Source organism: Gossypium hirsutum, chromosome A01, assembly GCF_007990345.1.
Source record: "Gossypium hirsutum isolate 1008001.06 chromosome A01, Gossypium_hirsutum_v2.1, whole genome shotgun sequence".
In the NCBI taxonomy this organism is placed as follows: Eukaryota; Viridiplantae; Streptophyta; class Magnoliopsida; order Malvales; family Malvaceae; genus Gossypium; species Gossypium hirsutum.
Window position 1 is genome coordinate 104,369,530 of NC_053424.1, and position 11,207 is coordinate 104,380,736.

The 11,207-nt window shown below is 31.2% G+C and overlaps 1 long non-coding RNA gene across 2 annotated transcripts; it reads left to right on the forward strand.

The window, feature by feature from the left end:
* Nucleotides 1-1,881: 1,881 nt before the first annotated feature.
* LOC121229019 (uncharacterized) lies at nt 1,882-5,268 on the forward strand. 2 transcript variants are annotated; one of them, XR_005926443.1, is made up of 2 exons: nt 1,882-3,401; nt 4,701-5,268. It is a non-coding gene; the product is annotated as an uncharacterized lncRNA (long non-coding RNA). The 2 variants fall into 2 exon arrangements; XR_005926441.1 differs by having other exon boundaries at nt 4,743-5,268.
* The last annotated feature ends 5,939 nt before the right edge of the window (nt 5,269-11,207 follow it).

The window sequence follows — 11,207 nt, forward strand, 5'->3', positions numbered from 1 at the left end:
GTTCCAAGAAACAAACATGTATTACTGATTCTACCATGATAGCAGAATTTATTGTATTAGCCACTGAATCTAAAGAAGCAGAATGGTTAAGAAATTTTCTTTATGTTATACCTTTATGGCCTAAGCCAATTTTACCTATTTCTATCTGTTGTTATAGTGAGGCTACTCTAGCAAAGGCATATAGCCAAGTATATAATGGAAAGTCTAGAAATATTGGATTAAAACATAGCCATGCCCGACAATTAATCTCCGATGGAGTGATCACTATTAATTATGCGAGGTCAAGTGAAAATTTGGCGGATCCTTTGACAAAAAGTCTTGCTAGAGATGTAAAAGTGACCTCAAAAGGGATGAGACTCAAGCCTATTAATTAAAGTCACCCATGATGGAAACTCGACCCAATGCTTGGTATAACGTCAAGTCTTGAGTTTAATGAGACAAAATACATTATTAGTATGTGACTGTTTGCACTATAAATAAATCCATCCTAAGATTAAAATACTAGGTACCCTTAATGATAAGGGAAGGGTGAGTAATGTACTCTTAATGGACCCATAACATAAATATGTTAGAGTGTTATAATTACGAGAACACTCTTGATGGGATCTACCTATGTGAGTGGAAATATGGCCGCTTCTAGGAGCTCAAGGGCTTGGCTATGACAACACTTATGAAAAGAGGACACAGACACATGGTCATAATAGTGTCCCTAGATACTATGCATTAACCGATGTTGAAATCATTGTGTGAGATGTATTCGGTTAATCAAATGAAATAGTTTGTTCAAAGCTTAACCTACCATGCAATTTCGATTAACTTTAATATGTTTTCACTAAGTGAAGGTTTGATCATAAGATATATTAATTTGTGCAAATTGATTTCCAAGAATATCAAAATCTAAAATATTTTGAAAATGGGGGGAGATTGTTGGAACATTTTCAAATATTTATAGTGTTCTAATAACTATAAATGAATGAGTGTAATTAATCAAAAGTTATATTATTTGATTTTTTGAAGAAGAATTATAACTATTTAAATAATATTATTTGAATAGTTATAATATTAAATGAATAATTATGTATTTATTTTAAAGAAATTATTATTTAGAAAGAAACCTATTGAAAGATATCTTTACGAAGAGCCATGAAAATTTTTATAAATAGGAACAAGATTTCATTTGAAAAATAAACCAACAAATTCTAATATTCTTTGTTTCCTTTTTTTTATTTTCTAATATTATTAGATTATTCTATAAAGTATTACTGTATAAATCTTTTGTAAAAATTAAGTTTCTTATTATATTTTGCTCAGTGCGTAATGAATTATTCTCGTCAATGTAAAATAATGTAAATAGTTATTGTATCGCAAAAAGGAAATAGGATCTTTATCTGAATACCGTCTGTTAACCAGTTTTTTGGAAATTCGGTTTCGGATAATTGAACACCATTATAAGTGTATTTAACATGCATTTCTCGATTCCAATCCGTTAAATCCTCAGGCCACTCAGGAAATTGAAATAATAACATACGGGCAATATTTTTAACTATTATCAGTGAAGGTAATATAATATATTTTCTAAGAATTGATTGGGTTATTAACACGGAGCCCCTTATCACTTGAGCAAGTAAAAGACTATCCCAAGCTTCTGCTATTTCTATCCTCATTTTCTCTTCTCTTTTGTATTTTTCTCTTTTGGCCTCGTCTTTTTTCTCGATCATTTTTTCTGTATAATCAGAAATTTTTGATTCTTTGTTTTTACATATCCAATTTCGAGATATTCGTTTCAGCGGTCTAGAAATATCAAAAGAAAAAAAGAATGGTTTGTCTACTCTGTCCAAAAAAAAGGGAATGTACATTTACTTGAAACAACTCCCAAGTAATTGTTTTACGCCTTTGGGCACGCATGGAACCCTTTATTATGTCGCGCCGAAAATCCGATTGTTGCGAATGTTAATTTACTTAGAACTCATTCGCAATGAGGGCGAATATATTCTTAAAGATAATGGCTTGATACACGCCTTGGGTACGAGCGTGAATTGAACACGCAACCTTTAGATCTTCAATCTGATGCTTGGAATGAACCTGCTAAAGAGTTCGTGTTCTCTGCAATGTTAAGGTCCTTATCATCGTCTCTTCAATATTGGCAAAATATTTGGGTTCTCCATTTCTGGTTCAAAGCGAAACCTGTAGCTAGGTGCCCCAAACTTTATTCTGCTGGTGTGTTTGAAGTTCGTTTTGCATTAAGAACTTGTGCCTCCGTTTCAAAAATTGAACTTCAGCCAAAAGGGTCAATCTTTTATCTTTCAAAACCTGCAATCTCTTTCTCAAAGCCTCTGTTTCCTTGAGCAATTCTTCGAAGTCTTGCATAAGGCTGTGGAGATTGAACCTATTCCTTTGGTCCTCGTATATGGGGTATGGAGAATACTCCACAGAAGCAGTAACCCATTTCATCTTCTTCATGTTTCAGAACACAGGGATGAGATTAAGAGACCCACAAATATGGAGAAGAGAAAGAGACAAAGGTATTTGACAAGAAATAAAGAGATGAGGGCAAGAAATAATAAAAAAGGAAAGAAAAAGTGTTGAAAAAAAGAGGAAGGTTTTGGTTTCTCGTTGACTCTGTGAAAACTTTGACTAAGACAAAGAAGCCCACATAACTGGGTAAAAAAAAAGAAAAGAAAAGGGGGATCTTTAGAGGGTAGAGACAGCGATAAAGATGACTTTTGGGGGGATTGCAGAAGGGTATTTGTGGTAAATATGTTTTTAATTGGTTTGAGAAAGTTGGATGGATTACATTGAAAGACACCTATATTATCATCCCCCTATCTATTCTTTTTGGTTGATCTTCTACATAAAAACTTTGTTCCAGCAAAGCTGAGCTGGTTCATTTAAGAAAGAGGGTGATGTGTAGATTGAGTTTTGGAGAGTGGGTGCGTGGAGTTTTCCCCATGTTTCTTTTTAGTTGAGGAGCAGCGGTGCCTAGTGGTGATGGAGAAATGTCGAGAGGAAGCGAGCAGCATCAGCAGAAGATACATGCATCAATTGCAAATTCACGGTTTTATGGTTTTCTACCTCTAATCGCTTTTAAGCTCCCACGTATCTATTTATTCTCTAATCTAATTTATTTATTTCCTTTTAGAATTTGATTTTTTACTTTGAGAAGTTAAGTTATATTCTAGGGAGCATTTGATTTTAGGGGTTTCAGTTTGGAATTTCTTTACCTGTGATGGCCGTGGTATATTTATTGACTCTAATGAAAGAGCTTTGTCTCTGGCCCATGTTTACAAACTCAAAGCTACATGCCTGTTGTTGTTTCTCCTTCCCAAAACATATTTCTGCAAACGGCTGGAGCACATTCGTGGACTCAACCTGGTGGTGGTGCTCTTTACATGGGATAGTAGGTAAGCCCTAATGTAACTGAATATAATTTTTACATGTTAATTGTTATGTTTGCATGATCTTTATCCATAATGGACCTAGCAAATGAGAAATCCAATTTAATTTACATGTTTTGTTGCTTGACTAAACACGATCTCACAGCGTGGAGATGGCTGTGTCTAGTATCAAGTTTGGTTATTGCCAAGTTGAAAAAGAATCGTTGAAAAATTAGTACAAGTTTACTTTTAGTTTTTGAAGGACTTGTAGGTCTGTTGTTATCTGTCAACATAATGTAGTTAATGGCTTGTAAATAATTCACCATGAGGGCTTATATTATGTTTACATGTAGCACAATTAAAAGACACCAGCTTGCGACATGTTTTACTTTGAAGTTAACTGTTTAATGCTAGTCTCAAAGCTGTTAATCTATATTCAAGAGAGTTATTTTCTTATTAATGAAATAAATAGAATTTATACTTAACCTATGATATTTGGATCTGTCTCTAATGAGTACTCCCTTCGACGAGTTGAACTTTATACAGGATAGGTCGTTCAAGAAACAATAACAAATGGGATCTACTTCTTCTTACTATTTTGATGAGATATCCATTTTTATCTCTAAATAAGTGTTACTAAGCTTGGTAACTTTTTGGTCGTTTGTTTAGCAGTTTTGGTTAATGGTAAGTTTTTATAAACATGGACATTTTGCCTTTTAGCAGAGGCATTTACACGTGCAGATCTCTGCGGCCTTTTGATATAAAGTTACTTTTTGAAGATATATTATTTTCGCATATCCTTTACTAGGATGGCGTGCAGGATTAGTGATAACTGGTTTGTTTTGTTTAAAAAAGAGCATATAGTTCATATATGATATTTTTTTTATGCGAAATTGGTTTTTGTATACGCTAACATTTTGTAGGTAAGATCAAACTAAATCACCTATAGTAGATGTTATCCTCTCTAATTTTCTCCCCTCTGCTTAAGTTTAGGTTATGTATTACTGCATACGATAGATACTGGTTGTTTGAACTTTGCAATATATGAAGACTTGTTTACTCAGTTGTCACACCTGAACTTCTTCCTTTGTCATCTCCTTTGATTTTTTTTCCTATGTGGTATTTCATCACCAGGTATACTGTGCAACCTAACATTTTATTGCCTTTGCATTTCTAAGCTATATAAAGCTTCCATACTAGTTTGCATGTTATTCACAGAATTAGATTGAGAACAAGTTCATCGTATGAAATTTCAACATGAATGTTATTTAATTAGATATTTTTATACTTTCTGCCTTCTTTTGTTTTTGTTGATGTTTTTAACAGTTCGCTCGGCACTCATATCGCGACCTTCTATGTCCAACACAGTTAGCAAGAACGAAGCTCCCAACTGTCATATTAAGGCTCGCAGGTGAAGAGCCGCAGCCCCCAAAAAGTTAGCGAGAGTAAAGCTCCCAACTGTTATATTTAGGCTTGCAGGTGAAGAGCCGTAGTCTCCAACATAGTTAGCGAGAGCAAAGCTCCTAACTGTCATATTAGGCTCGCAGGTGAAGAGTCGCAGCCTCAGCCTCCAACACAATTAGCGAGAACAAAGCTCCCAGTTGTCATATTAAAGCTTGTAGGTGAAGAGCTGCAGTCTCCAACACAATTAACAACTTAAAAGCTCCCAGCTGTTATATAGGGGCTCGCAAGTGAAAAACTGCAGCCCCTAAAATAACTCACGGATTAACATTTCCAGTTGATCATTTCTAAATATTTGCCTAAGTATAGAACAACTCGTGGACCTAATTCTTTGCTGATATTTTAAAGGCTCGCTAGTTTAATATTGCAACCTCTAAAATAGCTTGCGGACCTACGTTCCCGGCTCATATTATAGAGTTTAGTTGATTTAAAATTGCAACCTTCAATTATTTGAGTTAGCTGATTTAAGATCGCAGTCTCCAAACATCTTGCTGATTTAAGATCGAAACTGATATAGAATAATTCTCTCTGAGCCCGCTAATTTACAAATTTTTTCTTACGGAAAATACAGTTCACAATATTCTGTATCACAATTCTTAACTTTTGTTCCACACTATCGGATAACAAAAATTGTTCAATAAAGTTTCAAGTTAAAACTTATATAGTAAGCCCCAAAGCTATAAGTGTAAGCTTGTTTTAGAAGAATTACTTTATAACACTTCTTCAACAAAATAAGGGACAAATTGTTATATAATTATAAGAGAATAAAAATGACCCGACTCGAGGTCCGACCCGATATAATAAAAGGAAACCCTGGACCCCAAAGTGTGGGGGGCTCCTTCCTGTCTGTTTTTTGGTTCTCTACTCTTGGAGAATGAAGCCACGCACCCCATCCCCTTTTCACCAACTGTTGATCCAATGCATCAATAAAAATATAAAAATATCGTTTCTTAAAATCAAGAGATTAAAATACCCTCACCTTATTTTGTTGTTACAATTTTAGTTTAAACTTTTGAGTAATTTTAAAATAGAATACTTCATTTATTTTAAGTAATCGTTTTTGATACATAACTTACTTTTAGACATAACACTTCCCCAACTTTTAAGTTGAAAGTAGGGTGAAGTTAATAAAATTTTAAGGGTTTACGACAGTACTTTCACTATTTTAATAATTTATATCTTTATAAATTTTAAAGGATTAAATAAAAAAATTTATAATTTTTAAGAAGTTAAAGAGTAATTTTATCATTACTAATTTAAAATTTTATGACCTATATAAAAAAAATTTCATTTTAGGAGTCCAGACTCATGCTAGCTCCTTTGACTTCCCCACTAATTGAAAAAAAAAATACTTAATAAGGTTTAAACCAAGGTCCTATATTTTAAAGAAATTAAAAAAGATTATTTAAAATATTTTGGTATAAGGTTTAAAAACAATGAAGCCTGCGGTAGTAGTGATGTTGAAATGTAATCTTGGCGTTGGGGTATTATTGGTAACTCCATTTATAGGCATGCAAGCAAAATCTCTAGATTGAGATTACCTATGAAAACCCTAAATTTCACCCTTTTCTTTCTCCAAACCCCATTCATGCCTTAAAACTGCTAAATCAAGTTTGCTGCAGTTTCAGTTTATTAAAGGCCCATCAGCTTTTTATTTTGGTGACCCATTTAATTACTGAAGGAGGTTATTCATTTTTGGGTTCTACCCTATCTTTGGTTTTCTTTAACAACAATATATCAAAAAAGAATTATAATTTATATTTAAAATACATATTTATATTTTAATTAATTTATAATAAATAATGAAAAGAATGATTTGAATTTAATCAATAATAATACATTAAATATGTATTATATTAAAATAAAAAATAGTTTAAATTATAATTAAAATAAAATTTAAATACATGAATACATCAAATTAAGATTACTAAATAAATATAATTATTTATCATGGTTTTGTTATCAATTCTAAATTACTGCCGAGTTAATTTGTGACAAAATCTCAGCTAATTAATATATAAAATTGATGAATATAATAAAATGCGTATAATAAAATTAAAATGTATAAAAATATTAAAATAAAATTTTGGTTGAATGATAAATTTAAGATTTTTCTAACCTAATTGTCATGACTTCAAATCTCATTGTATGGATATTTTTATTCTAAATAAAAAGGCTAACGTACCCTTAAATAATATAATTTTAATATTTTAATTTCAATTGTTAATATCATTAAGTTTTTCTACTCAATTCGTTGGAATAACATCATGAATTTTTTTTTAAAAAAAACTTACATGGTAACCATATAACAAAAAAGGTATTTGGATTAATCAATGACATTGTAAAAGTTGAGTACCAAATTATGTCAACACTTAAATTTGAGCGTTGTATAGGGACCTAAAATTGAAACTTGACCGTTGTTATATATATATATGTCACTTTGCCACGTTCATATTTTTTTTTTGCCCAGACGTTTATAAATAGTTGAAAAAAACATTTTTAACCTTCCAACTACAAATAACCTTCTTTATATTTGGACACTTGTCAACATACAAAGGATATGATAGTAAAATAATAAGATAACTATCAAATATAAGTATGTAAATTATTTGAACTAATGTTATTGTAAAAGTAGATGATCAAATTATGTAAAATTAAAATATAAAGATTAAATATCAAATGTGAGTACAATAGAGAAATTAAAACTATAATTTTACTATTATCTTATAATTACTAAAAAATGGGGAAAACCATGTCATTAGTTAGTGTAAATAATTAGCAATTTTAAAAATTTTGGTAGTTGATGTAAATTTTGTAAAAAGGTTTATTCCAACTCATCATTCCAAAATAAGTTTTTTGTTAGAATTTTTTTAAAAATTCACTTAAATTTTTTGTTATAAAAGTGACTTAAATTTTTTATTATCAAAGTGATCAATAATATTAAGTATTTGAACTAAACATTATAAAAGGGGCCAAATTATTGTAGAAATTAAAATATAAAGATTAAATATTACTTTTAGGCTTAGTAGAGGGACTAAAAGTGATATTTGGTCAATTTTCTATAAAATGCAAAAAAATAAGAGAAAGACTTGACATGTGTCAAGTAGAGGGGCCAAAAGTGATATTTGACCAATTTTTATATTGATTTTTTTTTTTATAAATTTGTTACGTAATTTTTTTCATCCATATCGTTAGTATACCGTAATCTAATATATAATTAGAAACATTCAAATTGGGTATTAAAAAAATGAGGAAAAATAAAGAAAAGTGAGGGATTCTCAATTCCCTCCACTTTCCCTACTCCTTTACTTTCCCTACCATGCAAAAAATAGGTTAACGAAACAAGGAAAAAAATATTTTCCCTTGAGTTACTTAATTTTCCTTTCCTTACCCCAATCCAAACATAGTGTTATTTAGCAATATTGTAACACCTACACCCGACCCGATCGTCGGGTCTGAACTTCAAGATGCCACATTCGCTACTGAAGAAACTACGATCACTTATATTCAAATTCCATCATTAGACATTTGGATACGAGTATTACATGCATAAAACACGATATATAATAATTTCTAGGTCATTTACAAGCTTACGAAAGCTCAATACCAACCCAGAGTCATACAAGGACTAAACTACAATGTTTTCAAAACTTCCCAGAATGGTGTCGTGACCTTGAAGAAAATAAGCAAGCTTCTCAACATGAGAACCAAATTGTAAATTTTCCAAAATAATACAGAGTCAACATCACGACATTAAGCAGGGGATGTCGCGACAAGGAGAGCTAATGTCGTGACTTACTTGGTAGTCTAGTAAGTTCACAATTTCTTTTGATTCAACCTAACATATAACAACAATGTTTGGCCTGAAGGCCCCAATCAACCATTCAACACAAATAGACATGCTCATCATGCCATTTTCAAGCCATTAACACCTTTACTATACATAAGCATTAACCATTTCATTTCATTCATAACATCATTTCCCAATTTGACCATTTACAATATGAACTAGATATCCTTAGGCACATGCCATTGACAAAATGAAAAGAGTTAATACAAATATAGTTGAGCTGAAAGTTGCGATCTAGATTCCGACTTCACTTTTAGGGGCTTCAGGAAATACATATACCTGTGCACGAAATAAACAAACTGTACGTTGAACAACAAAGCTCAGTGGTACTTTCATGATTCAAGATATTATAACATAACATTAGCAATTTAGCATACTATACATAATATCAATATCTACCAATACACACTTCATAATGCAACACAATTTGTTATATTATACAAATATGAGCATTCTTATAGCAATGAGAAACCAATCTACTCAACATTTCATCATTTCATATCAACCTTTAGGGCTCATTTTCAATTGATTTGCACAAGTTAAATGCTTTCTTTATTACAATTCACATATACATATATTTGGTTCCGTTGCATCATATAATTTCATTTTGGTATCGTTTATCAAGCTTACAGTTTATACAGCTATTAACTTGACTCGAACGGATACACAGATAATCCAACCAACACAGCAAACTGACACCGAAGTGCATCATTGGATAAATCGAAGTAGGGGAAATTGGCACATATAGTGCATACTGGCACAGGAATTGCATCCTGGCACATAGACGTATAGCCTTGTACATAATCTAATCCTATGACATTCTAACTATATCCTAATCAACTTGAACAACTAATAGGGTACCAATGTTCAATTTTATTTTACAATTCAATACATATATCATTTTTCAATCACTATCATATTCATAATCCAATTCATTATCAATACACATTAAATATCATGTCATACATATTTCCTTTCAATTTCCATATCATATTTCATATTCCAAGTAATTCATGCCATTTTCTATTTTATTCATTTTAGTCCTCTATCTCGTTAATGTTGGAAAAAATTCAGTTTGAAAATGGTTTTCTTGCACAGTTGAAAATAAAATTTTTGAAAATTGAGCCAATCTGTGATATTTATAGCAATAAACCCTTTACCAAAATCACACCTATGCTTTTGGTTAGATGGATCCTCATCGTTTTTGGCTTTCAACCAAACGACTTTCTCCATTATTCGCTTACCATGAACTACTTTGAGTGTGGGCTCGAACGGTTCGAATAAAATCCATAACCAAATATAGTTTTTTTACTTTTAGTGTGATAGCAAAATCTATCTCAATAAAAAACGACCAAATTGCTATTCTAGAAAATAAAATTAATACTTAAAGAATAAACTCTCACTATTTTTAGGTAGCATAACAATATATCAAATTTGTGTATTTAGCCCTACTGGTGTCATCTATTTATAGGGAGAAAATGTGAAATCTTTGTTGCATTGTAGAAGTCTATTTCAATAGAAAAGCGAACTCCTAGCTTAACTAAGATTAGCTTGGGTGGAAATCAACAAACTAGGGTTTGCTATCCCTAGCATTAAACATGAGGGCCTTCTGGGTCTCTCCCATATTAAGTCCAATTACAACTACTTCCTGAACTTTTAATCCAATACTTTATAATTCAATCCAACCTGATATTTGTTTTTCTATTTTCTAAAATAAACATCTTAAATTAATTTAAATTAATTAATTTCTCAATTAATTAATTTTCTCAACCTAATTCTAATTTTGTTAAAAAAATAATTTATGAAAAAATATATTTAATATTTCTATATTCAACAGATTCACTATGACCAATTAATTTATTTCTATTTTTGAACTTTAATTATTTAATTAATCAATTAAATAATAATTCAAAAAACCATAAATTAATTATTCAGGTCATTTCCATTTAGAGAAAATCACATTCATTTTCAAATGTTTCCCATTTCTATAACTTTATCATTTCCATCCATTTATGTTCATTTGATTCAACATGCAATTCATTTCTGGTTTCATTGAACTAGTGGATGGATCGATTGGGCATATATGATTAGGGCTCAAATGATTTATAATTAAGTTCCAACTTTCACCTATTAATTATAAATTCATTTAGTCATGAAGTCATTCCACTATAGTATCATGACCGAACTCTCTCTAATGGCATACCGTTACGAAAGCAACTCGACCAGTTCTCATCCAATGACCTTGTCATAAGTGAGTTACCTTCATAGGATATCATTAATTTCTTTGGAATAAATCTGTTCTCCCAATATGATCTTATTTTATCTCATGGTAACCATTACATCTTCCTTCATGAAAAGTCAATCACTATTACATAGTAATTAAGTCATTCATCACAAAGAGGAACAACCTGTGATCACATTTACTTTTCATTTACCATGTAATACCAATGAGAAGATATCATTTACCCATATCTCGGGCTTGAATTCCACTATTGTGAATGACACTACATACTACAGAAGTC